This window comes from Pocillopora verrucosa, chromosome 14 (assembly GCF_036669915.1).
Source record: "Pocillopora verrucosa isolate sample1 chromosome 14, ASM3666991v2, whole genome shotgun sequence".
NCBI classification, from domain to species: Eukaryota; Metazoa; Cnidaria; class Anthozoa; order Scleractinia; family Pocilloporidae; genus Pocillopora; species Pocillopora verrucosa.
In genome coordinates, this window is record NC_089325.1 from 14,220,753 (window position 1) to 14,239,581 (window position 18,829).

At 36.5% G+C, this 18,829-nt stretch overlaps 1 pseudogene; it reads left to right on the forward strand.

Annotated features, from left to right (window-relative positions):
- The first annotated feature begins 11,177 nt into the window (after positions 1-11,177).
- Positions 11,178-18,664, forward strand: LOC136278248 (melanocyte-stimulating hormone receptor-like; annotated as a pseudogene).
- The last annotated feature ends 165 nt before the right edge of the window (positions 18,665-18,829 follow it).

The following is an 18,829-nucleotide window of genomic DNA, read 5'->3' on the forward strand; positions in this document are numbered from 1 at the left end:
ATAGAGATAGAGTCCTCCGCTCGTTAATGAATGCATAGTAATTAAGCCAAAGATAACTTGGCCACATGTCGCATAAAACGAAAAGGTTCAGTTTGCGACTCGGGACTCCATCAATACATCCGCCAGCCATGCTCTATATCAGCAATTTAACCCAATCGGACCGTCTTGCACTATTTGAGCAACCAATTCAACTGGTTCGCCGATCTCTCCTCTACGTAATTGATTGGCCATCAAATATCCATCGCTTCATCTCGACTGTTTTAATTTCAATATGCTTGTCAGTTTCTTTTCAATATGTTCAAGCTTTTTTATCAAACACAGTTATGGCTGAGAACAAAAAAGAGTATTATCAGAAGCATGAACTTTACCAAATTGTATGAAAACTAACAGATTTTTGACCAAAATGCCCACAACATAACTTTGCATATTGTGTTTCTTAAATACTTTCGGTATGATTTTGCCTCGCTTTTCTCTTGTTATTTTACGTAACGTATGATTGCCGTGGTCAAATAGAAGACTTACCACATATTACCACATATTAATGAATTTATTTTCACGCCGTTTTCAGCCAGACGGAATATACTATGCGAGTTCATTGCCATATTCACTGAGCTTTTTTTACCTTCAAAGAAGAATTTTAAAACAAAGAAGAAGATGTTTAGAGTAGAGTAGCTTCTTTTAACCTCGCTATTGATTAAAGACATAAGGTGACACATTAAAGTTAAATTTTACTAGTTTGTGTTTAGCTTCTCTCTCGATTAAGTGATCATGAATTTACAAACAAAAACATGTTAAAAAATCAATTAGATTCATCTGTTATTTCTGTACGTGAATACCATCTTCTGTTTTACATGTTTGGGTAGAAAAACACTTTAAGATTCTTCTGGTCTAGATGGAAGTATTCGAGATCATTTGCCTTAGTTTTAATTTTTTAATTATATCCCTTTAAAACCTCGATATAAATAAAAGAAAACCTGGAGCAGAGTATTAAAAAAACATTATATTCATAGTCGTAGCATTGTGGTTTATATTTATTTACTTTCATTCTCTTTCAAGTAACACTCTGGCTCCACAACGAGTTCATTGGATCAATCAACTTGACAAACTCTACAAAATTCATGACAAACTTAAAGGCAAATTAAAAATAAAGCAACAGAAATAGAGCGATATATATTTCACGGTCTAAATTTCATTTCTCTTCTTTCCCTCTTTTTACTTTAATGTTTAAGCTTTCGGCCAAAATCTCTCTTAAGAACCCCCCTTTTCGTGCTTAACTCAAGAATACGAGATATTGATACATGTGCGGGTGACAACGATCGGGGAACTTTGTTTTCTACTGAACCCTTATATTTTGTACAAGACCTTGCGAAAGATTTGTTTCGATTTATTACTAGGTTAGAGCTCTTTCATCCGTTTGTCTGCAAGAAAAAAGCTTCACTGTTTTAAAAACTGCCTCTCTGAGCTCGGTCATTCGCCAACAATACAAAAATGGATTGATAGACGAGTTCATGAGTACTACAGTGAATGGGAAAGTCTGTAAAACCTTGAAATCTACACTAGTAAAACCAGAAATAATTACAACAATTGAAAATGGAGAGTAACATAAAATCATCGCCACGAAATATATAAAAATATTTTTTGCACTCCTAGTTGATTGTCGTATGTGATGGTTTTTTGCATCAGTTGAATTTTCCACTGCTTGTTGTTGAACGTGAATTTGCAACTGATGCCGACGAACAATTCGGTAAATCTTGATGAAACAAACCAAGCAAACTAAAAGGCAAATTGTGATACAAAAAGCTGTCAGAAAATAATAAATACGCCGCGACCAAAGAATTGAAAAAGAGAATAACGTGATATTACACCAAAGAGTTACTATTGTATAGATTGCTCGGCTTGTTGTCATTAAATTTGGGTACTGCAGGTGATAGTGGAGAGCTAAGAAACGATCCACTGTTATGGCTGTTATCGTCCAAAGAGAGACACCGCACATGGCAAATCCCATTGCTCCTACTGCTTCTGATAGTGTTGGAACGGTTCTTGCTATTTGTTCTGCTATATAAGTTGGTTGTACTACCGATCCCACCAGAAAATCTGTAACAGCCAAATTGCAGAGAAAAATGACGGACGGTGAACGAGTTGATGGCGTCCTCAATATGGCGACTAACACAAGAGCGTTACCAATGATTGATAGCAACATCAAAGGTGCATTGAGGATGCAGTTTGCAATAACTGCTGTCTGAAAACCACTCTTGGGGTTAGCTTCTGTGTTGTTGGAATAGTTCGCTTGAATTTTGTTTGTCATCATTGTGAAAATAATTGAAGGTTTTGTTTAGCGATTGATGGAATATCTGAGGGAAGGATAATAATTACTCATCTGATTATGGCCTTGGGGAAAAAAAAACAAATACTATTTTAGATTCAAATGGGGCCTGCTGTCAGCGAAGGCGTTTTCCACCTAATTCAGGTTGTAATTGTATCTGAAAATAAACCGCTGAATTCACGGCGTTATTTCCACTGTGAGGTGAGCGATAGCTGCAAAAAGCGATGGTTTAGTATTGGAGGAAGCGATCTGCATTTCTTTTAGTCGTAGCATTCATATTGATACGAACAAAATGTCATGAATAAGATCGCAGCGCAAATTGATAAGGGTAAGTGCAATTCCGTGGAATATGCAAATAACTTCCTGTTTTCTGTTTGACTGTAGATTCTATGGTATTGTCTGTAGTTTTCTGGTTCTTGAAGAACCAGAAAACTACAGACAATAGACTCTAGAAACATTAATTATATTTACAAAGAATAGAGGAAACTAATATCCAGAGAAAAACGATAACTTGCTGTCTTCGTTTCTCTTATTATTTTAATTTAGATTCATCTGTTATCTTTGTACGTGTGTAGTTTCTTCTGTTTCCCAGCTTGGGTAAAAATTCAATATATGCAGATTTTGTGCAGATCAGTAGAATAACATTTTGAGATCCCTCTTATTTGGTTGGAAGTATTTGAGATGGTTTCAGTTTAATTTGAATTTTGTAAACTTCCTATTACAGATGTTTTCTACTTTACTTTCTCAACTACAACTTCTTACCTCAACCTTTCAGCGGCACTTAGCTGTCACAGTAATTGCTGGTGACGAGTAAATTTGAAGCAACTACTCGAACAACACTAATAAAATATTAATCTGATTCTTAAGAATGTCATGATTTAATAACTCATTATGCTTCGACCAATCACCAGTATAACTTCTTCAACCTAACCGCTTTTTTTTAAACCCTCATCGGACTAGCGGTACAACCAGGTGACATCGAAAATTAAAAAGCATGAAGAGAAAAAATTTAATAATTTTTTAGTCTCGAAACAAAAATACTTATCCTTCCTTGCCAACCAAACAACTCTGACCTTGTGTGCCATTTTCCTTCGTAACCTAAAGTTGAGAAGGTATCAAAGAGATTAAAGTTTAATCTCTTTGAGAGTCCTTTGATCGAGAGGAAAGATAAAAGGAAAAAAATAAGGCTAAATATGGCTCCTTTAGATAGAAAGAAAAAGCCTGCATGAAGGAATGGAGAAGGAATCGAATGAATTCCTTGCTTCACAACAATATCTGGGTACATTTCAAACTCGATGATTTTACACAATCTTAATTATGAAATTTTCACCTGGGCCAGTCACGTAAACCTTTTCAATTTTCAAGAGGATTCAAAAAAGTGCTTCGTAAATATAATGACTTTTGATGCTGGAAATTACTCCTAAACTACCTAGAAAGAACGCCTGACGCCACCGAGTTAAAGAGTACTTGTAACCGCTGTTATTTACGTAAAAAACGTCCTTTTACCTGGATAATAGCTCTCGGAATTGTCTCTTGATTCAAGTGACCACTCGTCTTAAATTTTGAGTAGTTCGTTTGAAGAAAAGCCAGCATATATATCGTGATACTGACCCTGCCAATCAATTAATCATTTACAGCCAGACACAAACGCAGTCTCAAGAGAATGCCTTTCACCATAATATTGTGTTTGTGCACAGAGGCTTTCTTTCCACGAACTCCAAACCCCTTTTAGCATCTCCAGTTCCCGAGGGTGAATACTGACAATCTTCTAAAGGAGGTATCTTGTTAATGAAAGCATAGAAATTAAGCCATGTTCATTAGGCTACACAAAAGGGGAAAATATATATACCAATATATTGTTGTGTCTGATAACGGTATTGCTTCGAAATTGTACCGAACCCTACTGGGCATAATATCGACTTTGACATACTTATAAAGCAAAACCTGATGGAGCCAGTAACGTCTCGTGCCCTTTGCAAGACATGCAAAAAGCTGTTTTCATTGCGACGACAAGATAAACCCCTATACTGAATATATTATTAATATATTATAACAGGTTGACGGACCAATACCTAGTATAAAGTAAAGAGGATCTCCCAGCACTCATAAAAGATAGGTTTTTGGCCACCAATTTGAATTCACTTTAAACGAGGACTTTAGGGAAAAAAAGAGGGCAGGTGGAAATACACCTTATACGTCAAAAGAGCTTGTTGACGCTCTGAGGCAGCTCCATTTAAGAGCAGTGAGGCAAGAAGACAGTGTTAAAAATTCAGAAAAGTGGGAGGAGCAAGAATGGCTGATTCAATTGAAAGATACTTTTTTGGGAAAGGTAAAACTCCTGAACCCATAGTTGTCCTAAACAGTGTCCTAAATGCTCCCCAAATGGTTATTTCCATTATTGGCAACATTTTGTTGCTCGTCGCCGTATTGAGAACGCCTTCGATCCGTTCGCCAAGCACAATTTTGCTGTGCAGCTTGGCTCTGTCTGACCTTCTTGTTGGAGTGGTAGTTCAATCACTGTACCTTGCTGCTTTCTTAAAAAGAAATCATTCTTTGCTAAACGCATCAAGAACATTGTCTTTTATTGCAAGTGGTGCTTCTTTATTCACTATGACAGCCATAGCAGCGGATCGGTTCTTAGCCCTTCACTATCACATGCGATACGCAGCGTTAATGACTACATGTCGCGCAAAGTATTCCCTAATGGCCCTCTGGACCGCTGCCGCCTTGTTATCAAGCTCAGGTGTCCTGAATAGGAATGTCTATGAATCCAATGTAGCTGTTTCTATCTCTATTTCCCTTTTTATTAACACCATTTGTTACATCAGAATCTATAGCATTTCTCGACGGCATCAAAACCAGATTCACCTTCAACAACAGGCGGTGGAAAGGGTGAATATCCAACGGTTTTCTTCAAGGCTAGATTCAATGGAATCATCATTACCCACGCATGAGATATTCCATTAAACGCCAAACAAAACTGCCAACAAACAGAAGGTTAAAACGTACAATGATGACAAGCAAGTTTGAAGCAAACTATTCCAGTAATTCATCAGCTAACCCTAACATTGGTTTTGAGACAGTGGTAACTGTAAACTGCATCCTCAATGCACCTTTGATGTTGCTATTCATCATTGGCAACGCTCTTCTATTAGTCGCCATATTGAGGACGCCATCGATTCAACAAGTATGTGATGAAACAAGCCAAGCAAACTAAAAGGCAAATTGCGATAAAAAAGCTGCAAGAAAGTGATAAATACTCGGCGACAAAAGAAATAAAAACGAGAATAACGTGATAATACACCAAATAGTTAATATTGTATAGATTACCCGGCTTGTTGTCATTAATTTTGGGTACTGCAGGTGACAGTGGAGAGCTAAGAAACGATCCACTGTTATGGCTGTCATCGTCCAAAGAGAGACACCGCACCCAGCGATACCATTTCTCTTACTGCTTTCTGTAGTGCTGGGACGGTTCTTACTATTAGTTTTGATATATAAGCTGGTTCTACCCGCAAAGGTGTTTTCTACCTAATTCAGGCCATAATTTTATCTGCGAATAACCCTCTGAATTCACGGCGTTATTTATAGTTTGAGGTGAATAATAGCTGCATAAAGCGAAGCGTTAAATGATCATGGTTTAATATTTGGGGAAATGACCTGCATCTCTTTTAATCGTAGCATTCATATTAATATGAACAAAAACGGTCATGAATAAGATCGCAGCGCACATTGGGCGGATGCGATTCCGTGGAATATGCAAATTATTTCCTTTTTATCTGATGACTGCAGATTCTATGGTATTGTTTGAAAATTGTATTTCAAAAAGAACCAAAAAAACTACAGACAATAGATTCTAGAAACCTTAATCATAATTAGAAAGAATAGAGGAAATTAATATCCAGAGAAAAACGATAACTTGCTGTCTTCGTTTTTCTTATTATTTTAATTTAGATTCATCTGTTATCTTTGTACGTATGAAGTTTCTTCTATTTCCCAGTTTGGGTAACAATTCAATATATGCAGATTTTGTGCAGATCAGTAGAATAAAATTTTGGAATCCTTCTTATCTGATTGAAGGTATTCGAGATCGTTTCATTTTAGTTTAAATTTTGTAAACTGCCTCTTACAGTTGTTTTCTAAAAAAGAGGCTATTATTCAGTTATCTTGACCAAAAAGCTTGGTCGATAAAAGGTTTATCATATGGCAAAAATATTTCACTTTGGTAGGAATCAAGACTAAATTATTTATTTCGAGAGCCAGGAGAGAAAGCCAAATGTGTTTTTGGCGCACCAAAACAACGAGAAGATTTAATTTTTTCTTTGTTTTGACTGACTCTTACCGGTTTTTTCGCAAATTAATCACCGACGTTGCCCAAGAATTATGATACGTGTAAGTCCGTTCGGACTTGTGCACAAGTGAATGCTGTGAAAAAAAAAGGTAATCAAAAAAAAAAGGTAATCAAATCAAAATTCTGCACCCACTCCACTTTTTTTTCAGTTTTTTTCTTAATCTCATTAATTTATTTGCTATCTAATATAAACAGTTGATATTATTTTGTATGGCGTCACTTTTCTATTTTTAACTCTAACTTTTGATTATCTCCAATCCGTGCAAACAAAGAGAAGGTTAAAACGCATAGTGATGACAAGCAAATTTAAAGTAAACTATTCCAGTAACTTATCAGCTAACCATAAAATTGGTTTTGAGATAGTGGTAATCGCAGACTGCATCCTCGATGCACCTTTGATGTTCCTATCCATCATTGGATATTGAAGACGCCATCGCTTCGTTCACCGTCCGTCATTTTTCTCTGCAATTTGGCTGTTTCAGATCTTCTGGTGGGATTAGTGGTACAACCAGTTTATATAGTAGAACAAATGGTAAGAATTGTTCCAAAACTACAAGAAGCAGTAGGAGCAATGAGATTGCTGGGTGCGGTGTCTCTCTCTCGACAATGACAGCCATAACAGTGGATCGTTTCTTTGCTCTCCACTATCACCTGCAGCACCCAAATTTAATGAAAACAAGCCGGGCAATCTATACAATAATAACTATTAGGTTTATTATCACGTTATTCTCTTTTTCAATTCTTTGGTCGCCGCGTATTTATTATTTTCTTGTACCTTTTTTTATCACAATTTGCCTTTTGGTTTGCTTGGTTTGTTTTATCAAGATTTACCGAATTGTTCTCCGGCATCAGTTACAAATTCACGTTCAACAACAAGCAGTGGAAAATTCAACTGATACAAATAAACAGCAAATACGACAAACAACTAAGAGTGCAAAAAATATCTTCATATATTTCCTCGTCATGATTTTATTCTACACTCCATCATTTTTTGTTCATATTTTCTCAGCCATTAATTATTTAAACTCAAGAATTCTCTGGACCTTTCCGGTTACTGTAGCATTCATGAATTCGTCTATCAATCAATTTCTATATTGCTGGCGTATTCCCGGGCTCCGAACGGCAGTTTTTAAAACAGCAAGGCTTTTATCTTGTAGAGAAATGGATTAAAGCGCTTCAACCTAGAAACAAGTCATTGTACAAAATCTAAATGTATTGTAGGAACAAAGTTCTCTTATCATTGTGACTCTTAAGGCTATGACATCGTAAGATATTTCAATTCGTATTCTCGCGTTGATCAACTATCAGGTGATCCTTTGGATCGTTTTAGCCGAAGATCTGCACGTACAAAACCGAAAAAGAAAGAAGGAAAAGAAATGCGGCGAATTATAGTTCCCATAGACAATGAGGGTGAGCATGGATTTTGGAAAGGGGAAAGTAACAAATGAATTTTCTGCATTTTAATTATATAAAGGTGCACTAATTTCCAACACTTTTAGCTCTAATGTGAGAGGACAACTTTTGTAATATTATATACTTAACATAAATGTCACACTTGTAAAGCCTGCATCAAAAGCCTTGATAAAATTTACCTAACGTTCTGTCTATCAACAACTTTCTCTCTCAGTCAACCAATAAACTGAAAGTTTTAATTTACCCCAGCTACATTATATCCCTTTAAAATCTTGACAAAAATAAGAGAAAACCTTGCACGGTATCAAGAAAAATCATACTATATTCATAGTTTTGGCATTGTAGGTTATATTTATTGACTTTCCTTCTTTTTCAAGTAACAGTCTGGCTCCACAACAAGTTCATAAAGTCCTTATTCGTGATATTTTTTTTGATTAATCAACTTTACATGCTCTGTCAAATTCACGACAAACTTAACGGCAAATTAAAAGTAAAGCAACAGAAGTAGAGCGATATATATTTCACGGCCAAATAAATATGTGGAAAAGACTACCACATTCATCGATGATGATGTATGATAGTTCGCGTTCAAACGCACGTGATGGTTAAAACGATCATCAGCTATCATGACCGTTTACCTATTGCTAAACTGAATGGCGTTAGCCTTAAATCCTCTTAATTGATGGTTTTTCCATAAGGCGTTTGTTGGATACCATATGAGACTTTTTTCCTTTTTCCTAATCACTGAAAGCTTAATTTGTCCTCGGACAACACAATGTTGGAGCTAAAAGCATTAAACATCGAGATACCCTGATTTAAGTCAAGACACACGGGATTTTATATCAGTTTCTTTCGCCGTTTTATTGTCAAAGGTCCCTCTTACCTTCGAAGGGATATAAATTTCGTTTCTCCTCTTTCCTTCTTTTTGCTTTAACGTTTAAGCTTTTGGCCAAAATCTTTCTTAAGGACCTTGCTTTTCTTGCTTAACTCAGGAATACGATATATTGATACATGTGCGGGTTATAACGGTCGGGGAACTTTTTCTAATGAACTCTTAGATTTTGTACAAGACCTTTCATCCGTTTCTCTGCAAGAAGAAAGCCTCGCTGCTTTAAAAACTGCCGTTCTGAGCTCGGTCATACGCCAACAATACAAAAATGGATTGATAGACGAGTTCATGAGTATCACAGTGAATGAGAAAGTCAGTTTTTTTTAAATCTACACCAGTAAAACCTGAAATAATTACAACAATTGAAAATGGAGAGTAACATAAAATCATCGCGAGGAAATATATAAAAATATTTTTTGCACTCCTTGTTGATTGTTATATGTGATGGCTGTTTGTATCGATTGAATTTTCCACTGCTTGTTATTGAACGTGAATTTGCAACTGATGCCGACGAACAATTCGGTGAGTCTTGATGAAACAAACAAAGTTAACTAAAAGGAAAATTGTGATACCAAAGCTGAAACAAAATAATAATAAATACTCGGCGACCAAATATATGAAAAAGTGAATAACATGATAATACACCAAATAGTCACTATCGTATAGATTGCCCGGCTTGTTGTCATTAAATTTGGGTACTGCAGGTGATAGTGGAGAGCTAAGAAACGATCCACTGTTATGGCTGTAATCGTCCAAAGAGATACACCGCACCCAGCAAATCCCATTGCTCTTACTGCCTCTTGTAGTGCTGAGACGGTTCTTACTATTTGTTCTGCTATATAAGCTGGCTGTACCACCAATCCCACAAGTAGATCTGAACCAGCCAAATTGCAGAGAAAAATGATGGATAGCAACATCAAAGGTGCATTGAGGATTCAGTTTGCTGTAACTACTGTCTCAAAACCACTCTTGGGGTTAGCTTCTGTGTTGCTGAAATAGTTCGCCTCAAATTTGCTTGTCATCATTGTGAAAATAATTAAAGGTTTTGTTCAGCGTTTGATGGAATATCTGATGGAAGGATAGTGATAACTCATTTGAATATGGCCTTGGGGAAAAAAACAAATACTATTTAAGAGTGAAATTGGGCTTCCTGTCAGAGAAGGTGTTTTCCACCTAATTCAGGCCATAATTGTATCTGCAAGTAACCTAATTAATTCACGGCGTTATTTGTGCGTCAAAGTGAGTGATAGTTGCAAAAAGCGAACTGCTGAGTTTTACGGTTTAGCATTGGAGGAAGTGATCCGCATTTCTTTTAATCATAGCAATGGGTCTTGTTAGTATGAATAAAAAAGGTCATGAATTAGATCGCAGTGTACATTGATACGGGTGCGTGCAATTCCGTGGAATATGCAAATAATTACCTATTTTCTCTTAAACTGTCTATTCTATGTTATGGTTTGAAAATTGTATTTCAAAAAGAAGTTGAAAACTACAAACAAGAGACTCTACAAACCTTAACTATAATTACAAAGAATAAAAAAATTTAATATCCAGAGGAAAACGATAACTTGCTGTCTTCGTTTCTCTTATTATTTCAATTTATATTCATCTGTTATCTTTGTATGTGTGTAGTTCCTTCTGTTTCTCAGTTTCGGTAAAAAGTCAATATATGCTGATTACGTGCAGATCAGCAGAATAACATTTTGAGATCCCTCTCATTCGGTTGGATGTATTCGAGATGGTTTCAGTTAAGTTTGAATTATACATACACATACAGTGTAGCGTTGCGTGAAATGGCTTAGCGCAATTTCGAGTAGCACAGCACACATACAAACGGTGTAGGGTTGCGTAAATTGGCTCAGCGTAATGCAGAATGGTACAGTGTACATACAAACAGTGTAGCGTTGCATGACATGGCTCAGCGTTATGTCGAATGGTACAGCGTACACAAAAATAGTGTAGCGTTACGTCGAATAGCTTTGGAGAGTATCAGACGCTCTAGCTGAGCATTAAATTGCTTAGCATGACATGAAATATTTCGGTGTTGTGACGAATCGTCGAGCTTGATCCTTAGATCAGCTTTGCATTTGCTGATCAATTTTAAAATCCTTGTATTTTTGGTGGTGACAGCCGCCCATAATTATCTTTTCATTAAATATTCAATCAAACTCTGAACAAAGCCTTCAATTACTTTCACAATGATGACAAGCAAATTTGAAACAAACTATTCCAGCAACACAGAAGCTAACCCCAAGAGTGGTTTTGAGACAGTGGTCATTGCAAACTGCATCCTCAATACACCTTTGATGTTGCTATCCATCATAGGTAACGCTCTTGTGTTAGTCGCCATATTGAGGACACCATCGATTCGTTCACCGTCTGTCATTTTTCTCTGCAATTTGGCTGTTTCAGATCTTCTTGTGGGATTGGTGGTACAGCCAATTTACGTAGCAGCTGAAATAGCAAGAACCGTCCGAGCATTATAACAAGCAGTAGACACAATGGGATTTGCTGGGCGCGGTGTTTCCCTTGCGACGATGACAGCCATAACAGTGGATCGTTTCTTAGCTCTCCACTATCACCTGCAGTACCCAAATTTCATGACAACAAGCCGGGCAATCTATACAGTCATAACTATTTGGTTGATTATCACGTTATTTTCTTTTTTCAATTCTTTGGTCGCCGAGTATTTATTACTTTCTTGCAGCTTTTTGTATCACAAGTTGCCTTTTAGTCAACTTGGTTTGTTTCATCAAGATTCACCGAATTGTTCGTCGGCATCAGTTACAAATTCACGTTCAACAACAAGCAGTGGAAAATTCAACTGATACAAACAACCATCACATACGACAATCAACTAGGAGTGCAAAAAGTATTTTCATATATTTCCTCGTCATGATTTTATGCTACACTCCGTTGTTTTTTGTTCATATTATTTCAGCTATTAACAATTCAAAGTCGATAATTCTCTGCACCTTTCCATTACTGCAGCATTCATGAACTCGTCTATCAATCCATTTCTATATTGCTGGCGTACTCCCGAGCTCCGAGCGGCAGTTTTTAAAACAGCAAGGCTTTTATCTTGTAGAGAAATGGATTGAAACGCTTCAACCTAGAAACAAGTCATTGTACAAAATCTAAAGGTGTTGTAGAAACAAAGTTCTCTTATCGTTGTGACCCTTACAGCTATGACATCATAAGATATTTCAATTCATATTCTCGCGTTGATCAACTATCAGGTGATCCTTTGGACCGTTTTAGCCGAAGATCTGCACGAACAAAACCGAAAAAGAAAGAAGGAAAAGAAATGCGACGAATTATAATTCCCATAGACAATAAGGGTGAGCATGGATTTTGAAAAGGGAAAGTAACAAATGAATTTTCTGCTCTATAATTATATGAAGGTGCACTAATTTTCAACACTTTTAGCTCTTAATGTTATTGTGAGAGGACAACTTTTGTAATATTACATACTAAACATAAATGTGACACTTGTAAAGCCTGTATCAAATACCTTGATAAGGTCTAAAAAAAATCAGTTATAAGAACTAATCCTGACTCTCCCCAGTTTAACTGTAGATAACCAGTTTCATTAAGGATTTCCTTTGCGTGAAAATTGCAGTTTTAATTTTGGTTCGTATGGGAGAAACCCATGCTGCTCATCAACGCAGTTGGCCAGCACATTATTCATCATGTCTAGTTATTAAACATTTAAAACAAACACTCAAAAAATCTAGATATCGACAATAGAAGATTGATATTCATTCGCAAACTCAATCCTTCAACTGCTCTTCATCATATTTCTGTTCTTTTAAGCATAACCGCTATCTTCCCTCGAACTCCAGTGCGCCTGATCATGTTGATGACAACCTGACTTACAATAGCGATAAATCCTCCGCTTGTTAATGAATGCATAGTAACTAAGCCAAAGATGACTTGGCCAGATGTCGCATAAAATGAAGACGTTCAGTTTGCGTCTCGGGACTCCATCAATACATTCGCCAGCCATGGATTAATGGATTTTTAAACAAAATGAAGTTGTTACGGATTAAAGCCCACAACATTTTAACTTTGCGTATTGTGTTTCTTAAATACTTTCTGCATGATTTTTTGCCTCACGTTTTCCTTATTTATTATCATTATTATTTTTTTTAATTACCGCACGATTGCCAGGTCAAATAGAAGACTTAGCTCTTCGTTTAACTAAAAGCCAAAGTCTTCGAAGGATATTTCATAAGGTACCACATAGTAATGAATTCATTTTTACGCCGATTTCTGCCAGTCGAAATGCACTGTGTGAGTTCATTGGCATATTGATCGAGCTTTCTTTTTACGTTCAAAGAATAATTTTAAAACAAAGAAGAAGAGGTTTAGTGTAGGGGTAGTTTAGGGTAGCTTCTTTTATCCTCGCTATTAGAGGAGACACATTTGAGTTAAATTTTACTAGTTCGTGTTTGCCCCACTTCTCAGTGAGCGATAATGAATTTACAAACAAACCAGTTAGATTCATCTGTTATTTTTGTACGTGGAAAGCATCTTTTGTTTTCCACCTTTGGGTAAACAAAAACCATTATTTCAGGTCATGTACGTATTAGCAGAAAACAATTTTGAGATCCTTCTAGTCTGGATGGAAGTATTCGTAACAACTTGTAACACAGATGTTTTTTACTCAACTGAAGGTCTTAATTTCTCGACACGTCATACAGGGAAAAGCAAACATTCTCAAATTTATTTAAAAGAAAGTCTTTGTTTGTCAGTTCATCAGTTTATCGAACAAATAAAACATAACTGAAACATGTCATCCATATTCTCTAATTAACAGCAGGGATAAAAGAAACCAATTTACTTTAAACGTCCTCTCCTTCAGCTCAAACTCCTTATTCATTGTCAAAATAGACTAATTTAATATGCTAAAGAGCTCGCATGTACATACTGGTCGACTGAAATTGCCGCGGTAATAAATTAATCGCCATATGGTGAAAATTTACCTAACGTACCGTCTATCAACAACTTTCCCTCTCAGTCAACCGATGAACTGAAAGCTATAATTTACCCCAGCTACATTACATCCCTTTAAAATCTCTAGAGAATCAAGAGAAAACCTTACACAGAGTTTTAAAAAAACATATTCTATCTATAGTTGTAGCATTGTGGGTTATATTTATTGACTTTCCTTCCCTTTCAGTCTGGCTCCACAACAAGTTCATAAAGTCCTTATTTGTGATATTTTTTTTGGTTACTTGACAAACTCTGCCAAATTTGCGACAAACTTAAAGGCAAATTAAAAGTAAAGCAACAGAAGTAGAGCGATATATATTTCACGGCCAAATAAATATAGGGAAAGGACTACCACATCGATCAATAATGCATGATAGTTCGTGTTCAAATGCGCGTGATAGTAGAGACAATCGTCAGCTATCCTGACCGTTTGCCTATTGTTAAACTGAATGGCGTTAGCCTTAAATCCTCTTAACTGATGGTGTTTCCGAAAGGCGTTTGTTGTATACAATATGAGACTTTTTTCCTTTTTGCTAATCACTGAAAGCTTAATTTGTCCTCGAACAATACAATATTGGAGCTAAAAGCATTAAACATCGCGATACCCTGATTTAAATCACGACACACAGAATTTTATATCAGTTTCTTTCGCCGTTTTATTTTCAAAGGTCCCTCTTACCTTCGAGGAGATCTAAATTTTGTTTCTCCTCTTTCCTTCTTTTTGCTTTAACGTTTAAGCTTTTGGCCATAATCTTTCTTAAGCTATTCTTGCTTAACTCAAGAATACGAGATATTGATACATTTACGGGTTACAACGATCGGGGAACTCTTTCTAATGAACTCTTAGATTTTGTACAAGACCTTGCGAAAGATTTGTTTCGATTTAGTTCTAGGTTAGAGCTCCTTCATCCGTTTCCCTACAAGAAAAAAGCCTCGCTGCTTTAAAAACTGCCTCTCTGAGCTCGGTCATACGCCAACAATACAAAAATGGATTGATAAACGAGTTCATTTAGTACAACAGTGAATGAGAAAGTCGGTATAACTTTTAAATCTACATTAATAGAACCTGAAATAATTACAACAATTGAAAATGGAGAGTAACATAAAATCATCGCGAGGAAATATATAAAAACATTTTTTGCATTCAACGTTGATTGTCGTATTTGCTGTGCATTTGTATCAGTTGAATTTTCTTTTTGTTGAATTGCTTGTTGTTGAACGTGAATTTGCAACTGATGCCGACAAACAAGTAGGTGACTCTTGATGAAACAAACAAGTTAACTTAAAGGAAAATTGTGATACCAAAAGCTGAAACAAAATAATGATAAACACTCGGCGACCAAATAAATAAAAAAGAGAATAAGGTGATAATGCACCAAATAGTTACTATTGTATAGATTGCCCCGCTTGTTGTCATTAAATTTGGGTACTGAAGTTGATATTGGGGAGCTAAGAAACGATGCACTGTTATGGCTGTCGTCGTCCAAAGAGAAACACCGCACCCAGCAAATCCCATTGCTCTTACTGCATTTGGTAGTGCTGAGACGGTTCTTACTATTTTTTCTGCTATTTAAGCTGGTTGTACCACCCATCCCACAAGTAGATCTGAAACAGCCAAATTGCAGAGAAAAATTACAGACGGTGAACGAATATGGCGACTAACACAAGAGCGTTACCAATGATGGATAGCAACATCAAAGATGCATTGAGGATGCAGTTTGCTGTAACTACTGTCTCAAAACCACTCTTGGGGTTAGCTTCTGTGTTGCTGGAATAGTTCGCCTCAAATTTGCTTGTCATCATTATGAAAATAATTGAAGGTTTTGCTCAGCGTTTGATGGAATATCTGATGGAAGGATAGTGATAACTCATTTGAATATGGCCTTGGGGAAAAAAACAAATACTGTTTAAGAGTAAAATTGGGTTTCCTGTCAGAAGGTGTTTTCCACCTAATTCAGGCCATAATTATATCTGCAAGTAACCAAATGAATTCATGGCGTTATTCGTGCGTTAAAGTGAGTGATAGTTGCAAAAAGCGAACTGCTGAGTTTTTACGGTTTAGCATTGGAGGAAGTGATCCGCATTTCTTTTAATCATAGCAATGGGTCTTGTTAGTATGAATAAAAAAGGTCATAAATAAGATCGCAGTGCACATTGATAATGGTGCGTACAATTCCGTGGAATATGCAAATAATTTCCTGTTTTCTCTTAAACTGTCTATTCTATGTTATGGTTTGAAAATTGTATTTCAAAAAGAAGCTGAAAACTACAAACAAGAGACACTAGAAACCTTAACTATAATTACAAAGTATAAAGGAATTTAATATCCAGAGGAAAACGATAACTTGCTGTCTTCGTTTCTCTTATTATTTCAATTTATATTCATCTGTTATTTTTGTACGTGTGTAGTTCCTCCTGTTTCTCAGTTTGGGTAAAAAGTCAATATATGCAGATAACCTGCAGATTAGCATAATAACATTTTGAGATCCCTCTCATTCGGTTGGATGTATTCGAGATGGTTTCAGTTTAGTTTGAATTTTGTTAACTGCCTATTACAGATGTTTTACTTCTCAGTTAATATTCTCAATGTGTAGACACATGACTCAGAGAAAAACAACATTACTTAATGTCTTACTTTGGTTTCGTTTCTCAATTCTTCTTCACTCTATTAAGAGAGAAGCCATGCAAGGAGAAGCAAAACTTAACCAGAAGAAGTTACTCTACAATAACCTGCTCTCCTTTGTTTTTGAACTCTTCCTTCAACGTTAAAATAGCTTGATAAATATGTCAATGAAAACGCACCGCGCAACCCGTTTGGCTGAAATTGACGAGGAAATAAATTCACGGCCATATGGTAATATTATTTACTAAGTGACATAGTGGGAGAGCCGCACGAGAAAATATTGGACACAAGGTCATGAAGTACGGACCGAGCACAGCAAGGCTCGTGCATTATGACCAAAGCAACAAACTTGCACTCTATTTGCAATTCTACTCGTGTTACAGCTTTGCACTCGTGTTATATAAAAAATTCACTCGTTTTCAGCCAATCAGACGCGCGTAATTTCTTTTATGTCTATTGTTACAAACGTAACCAAGAATTCGCACGCGAAGAATGTATCCGACGAACCTGCTTGCCCATAGTTACACTATATGACTTTAGGATAATTCAGTGTTATCAACTGAGTTGATAACGTAAATTGGCCACCGTTAAGAGTTAAAAAGGCTGACGTTTCGAGCGTTAGCCCTTCGTGATAGCCCTTCGTCAATCGCTCTAACGAAAGGCTAACGCTCGAAACGTCAGCCTTTTAACTCTTAACGGTGACCAATTTTCGTTCTCAACTCAGTTGATAACACTAAATTACCCTGTTATACTTTTCCACCGACGCAGCACCGCAGTTTCTTTAGAAACTTACCCCCTTTATTTATATGGCGTCAGGCTTAGTTGACGACAGTAACTGGTTTGGTTTTATCAAAGCATTTGATGAAGGCTTCATGTGTTACATTCATTGAGAATGTACAGTTTTTATTCATTTTCTTCACAATTCGAAGTTAAATTGTACTCTTTCAATGACATTTTAGAGCAATTAGTGTTGAAAATCGTTGCACCCTCCAGGCTTTTTCTCATCGTTTAAGGGATCAATAATTCGTTACATTTCGCTTCCTTCAGTCCTCGTCGGTAATATAAAGACCTTTGGCTGAGACCTTTCCAAACGATCACCTGCCGGTTGATCAACAAGTGGATACGAATTCAAATGCCTCACGATGTCGTAACCGTGTGGGTCACAACAGTCATAGGACTTTTTTTCTGCAGGGAAGACTCTAAGATTATATATGTGTTATTGACAAAGCGTGAGGTCAAGATATGACCCGACTTCTTCCTTTGCTTTTTTATGGACCGAGACGAAGTCGAGGACCATTAAAACGGAGAAAAAAGAGGCTATTATTCAGCTATCTTGACCGAAAAAGCTTGGTCAATAAAGGGTTTATCATGAAGCAAAAATATTTCGCTTTGGTAAGAATCAAGAGTGAATTATCTATTTCGAGAGCCAGGAGAGAAAGCCAAATGTGCTTTTAGCAAAACAAAACCAACGAGAAGATTTGATGTTTTCTTTGCTTTGACCGTATCCTGTCGTGTTTTTGCCAATTAATCACCGATGTTGCCTGAGAATTACGATACGTGTAAGTCCGCTCGGACTTGTGCACTTATAAATGCTGCGATATTTTCACGATGTTATCACGTTATTCTCTTTTTCATTTACTTGGTCACCGAGTTTTCATTACTTTCTTGCAGCCTTTTGTATCACAATTTGCTTTTTAGTTTGCTTGGTTTGTTTAATCAAGATTTACCGAATTGTTCACCGGCATCAGTTGCAAATTCACGTTCAACAACAAGCACTGGAAAATTCAACTGATACAAGTAAACAGCAAATACGGCAATCAACAAAGAGTGCAAAAAGTATTTTCATATATTTCCTCGTCATGATTTTATGCAACACTCCATCATTTTTTTGTTCATATTATTTCAGCCATAAATAATCTAAACTCGATAATTCTCTGGAACTTTCCGGTTACTGTAGTGTTCGTGAACTCGTCTATCAATCCATTTCTATATTGCTGGCTTATTCCCGAGCTCCGAACGGCAGTTTTTCAAACAGCGAGGCTTTTATCTTGTAGAGAAATGGATTAAACGTAAACTCAGTCCGTCAAGTGCTCTTCATCATATTTCTGTTCTTTTAAGCTTAACCTCTTTCTTCCCCCCGAACTCCAGTCGTTTTTAACAGCACTTGACCATGTTGACGACAACCCGACTGACAATAGAAATAGAGTCCTCCGCTTGCTAATGAATGCATAG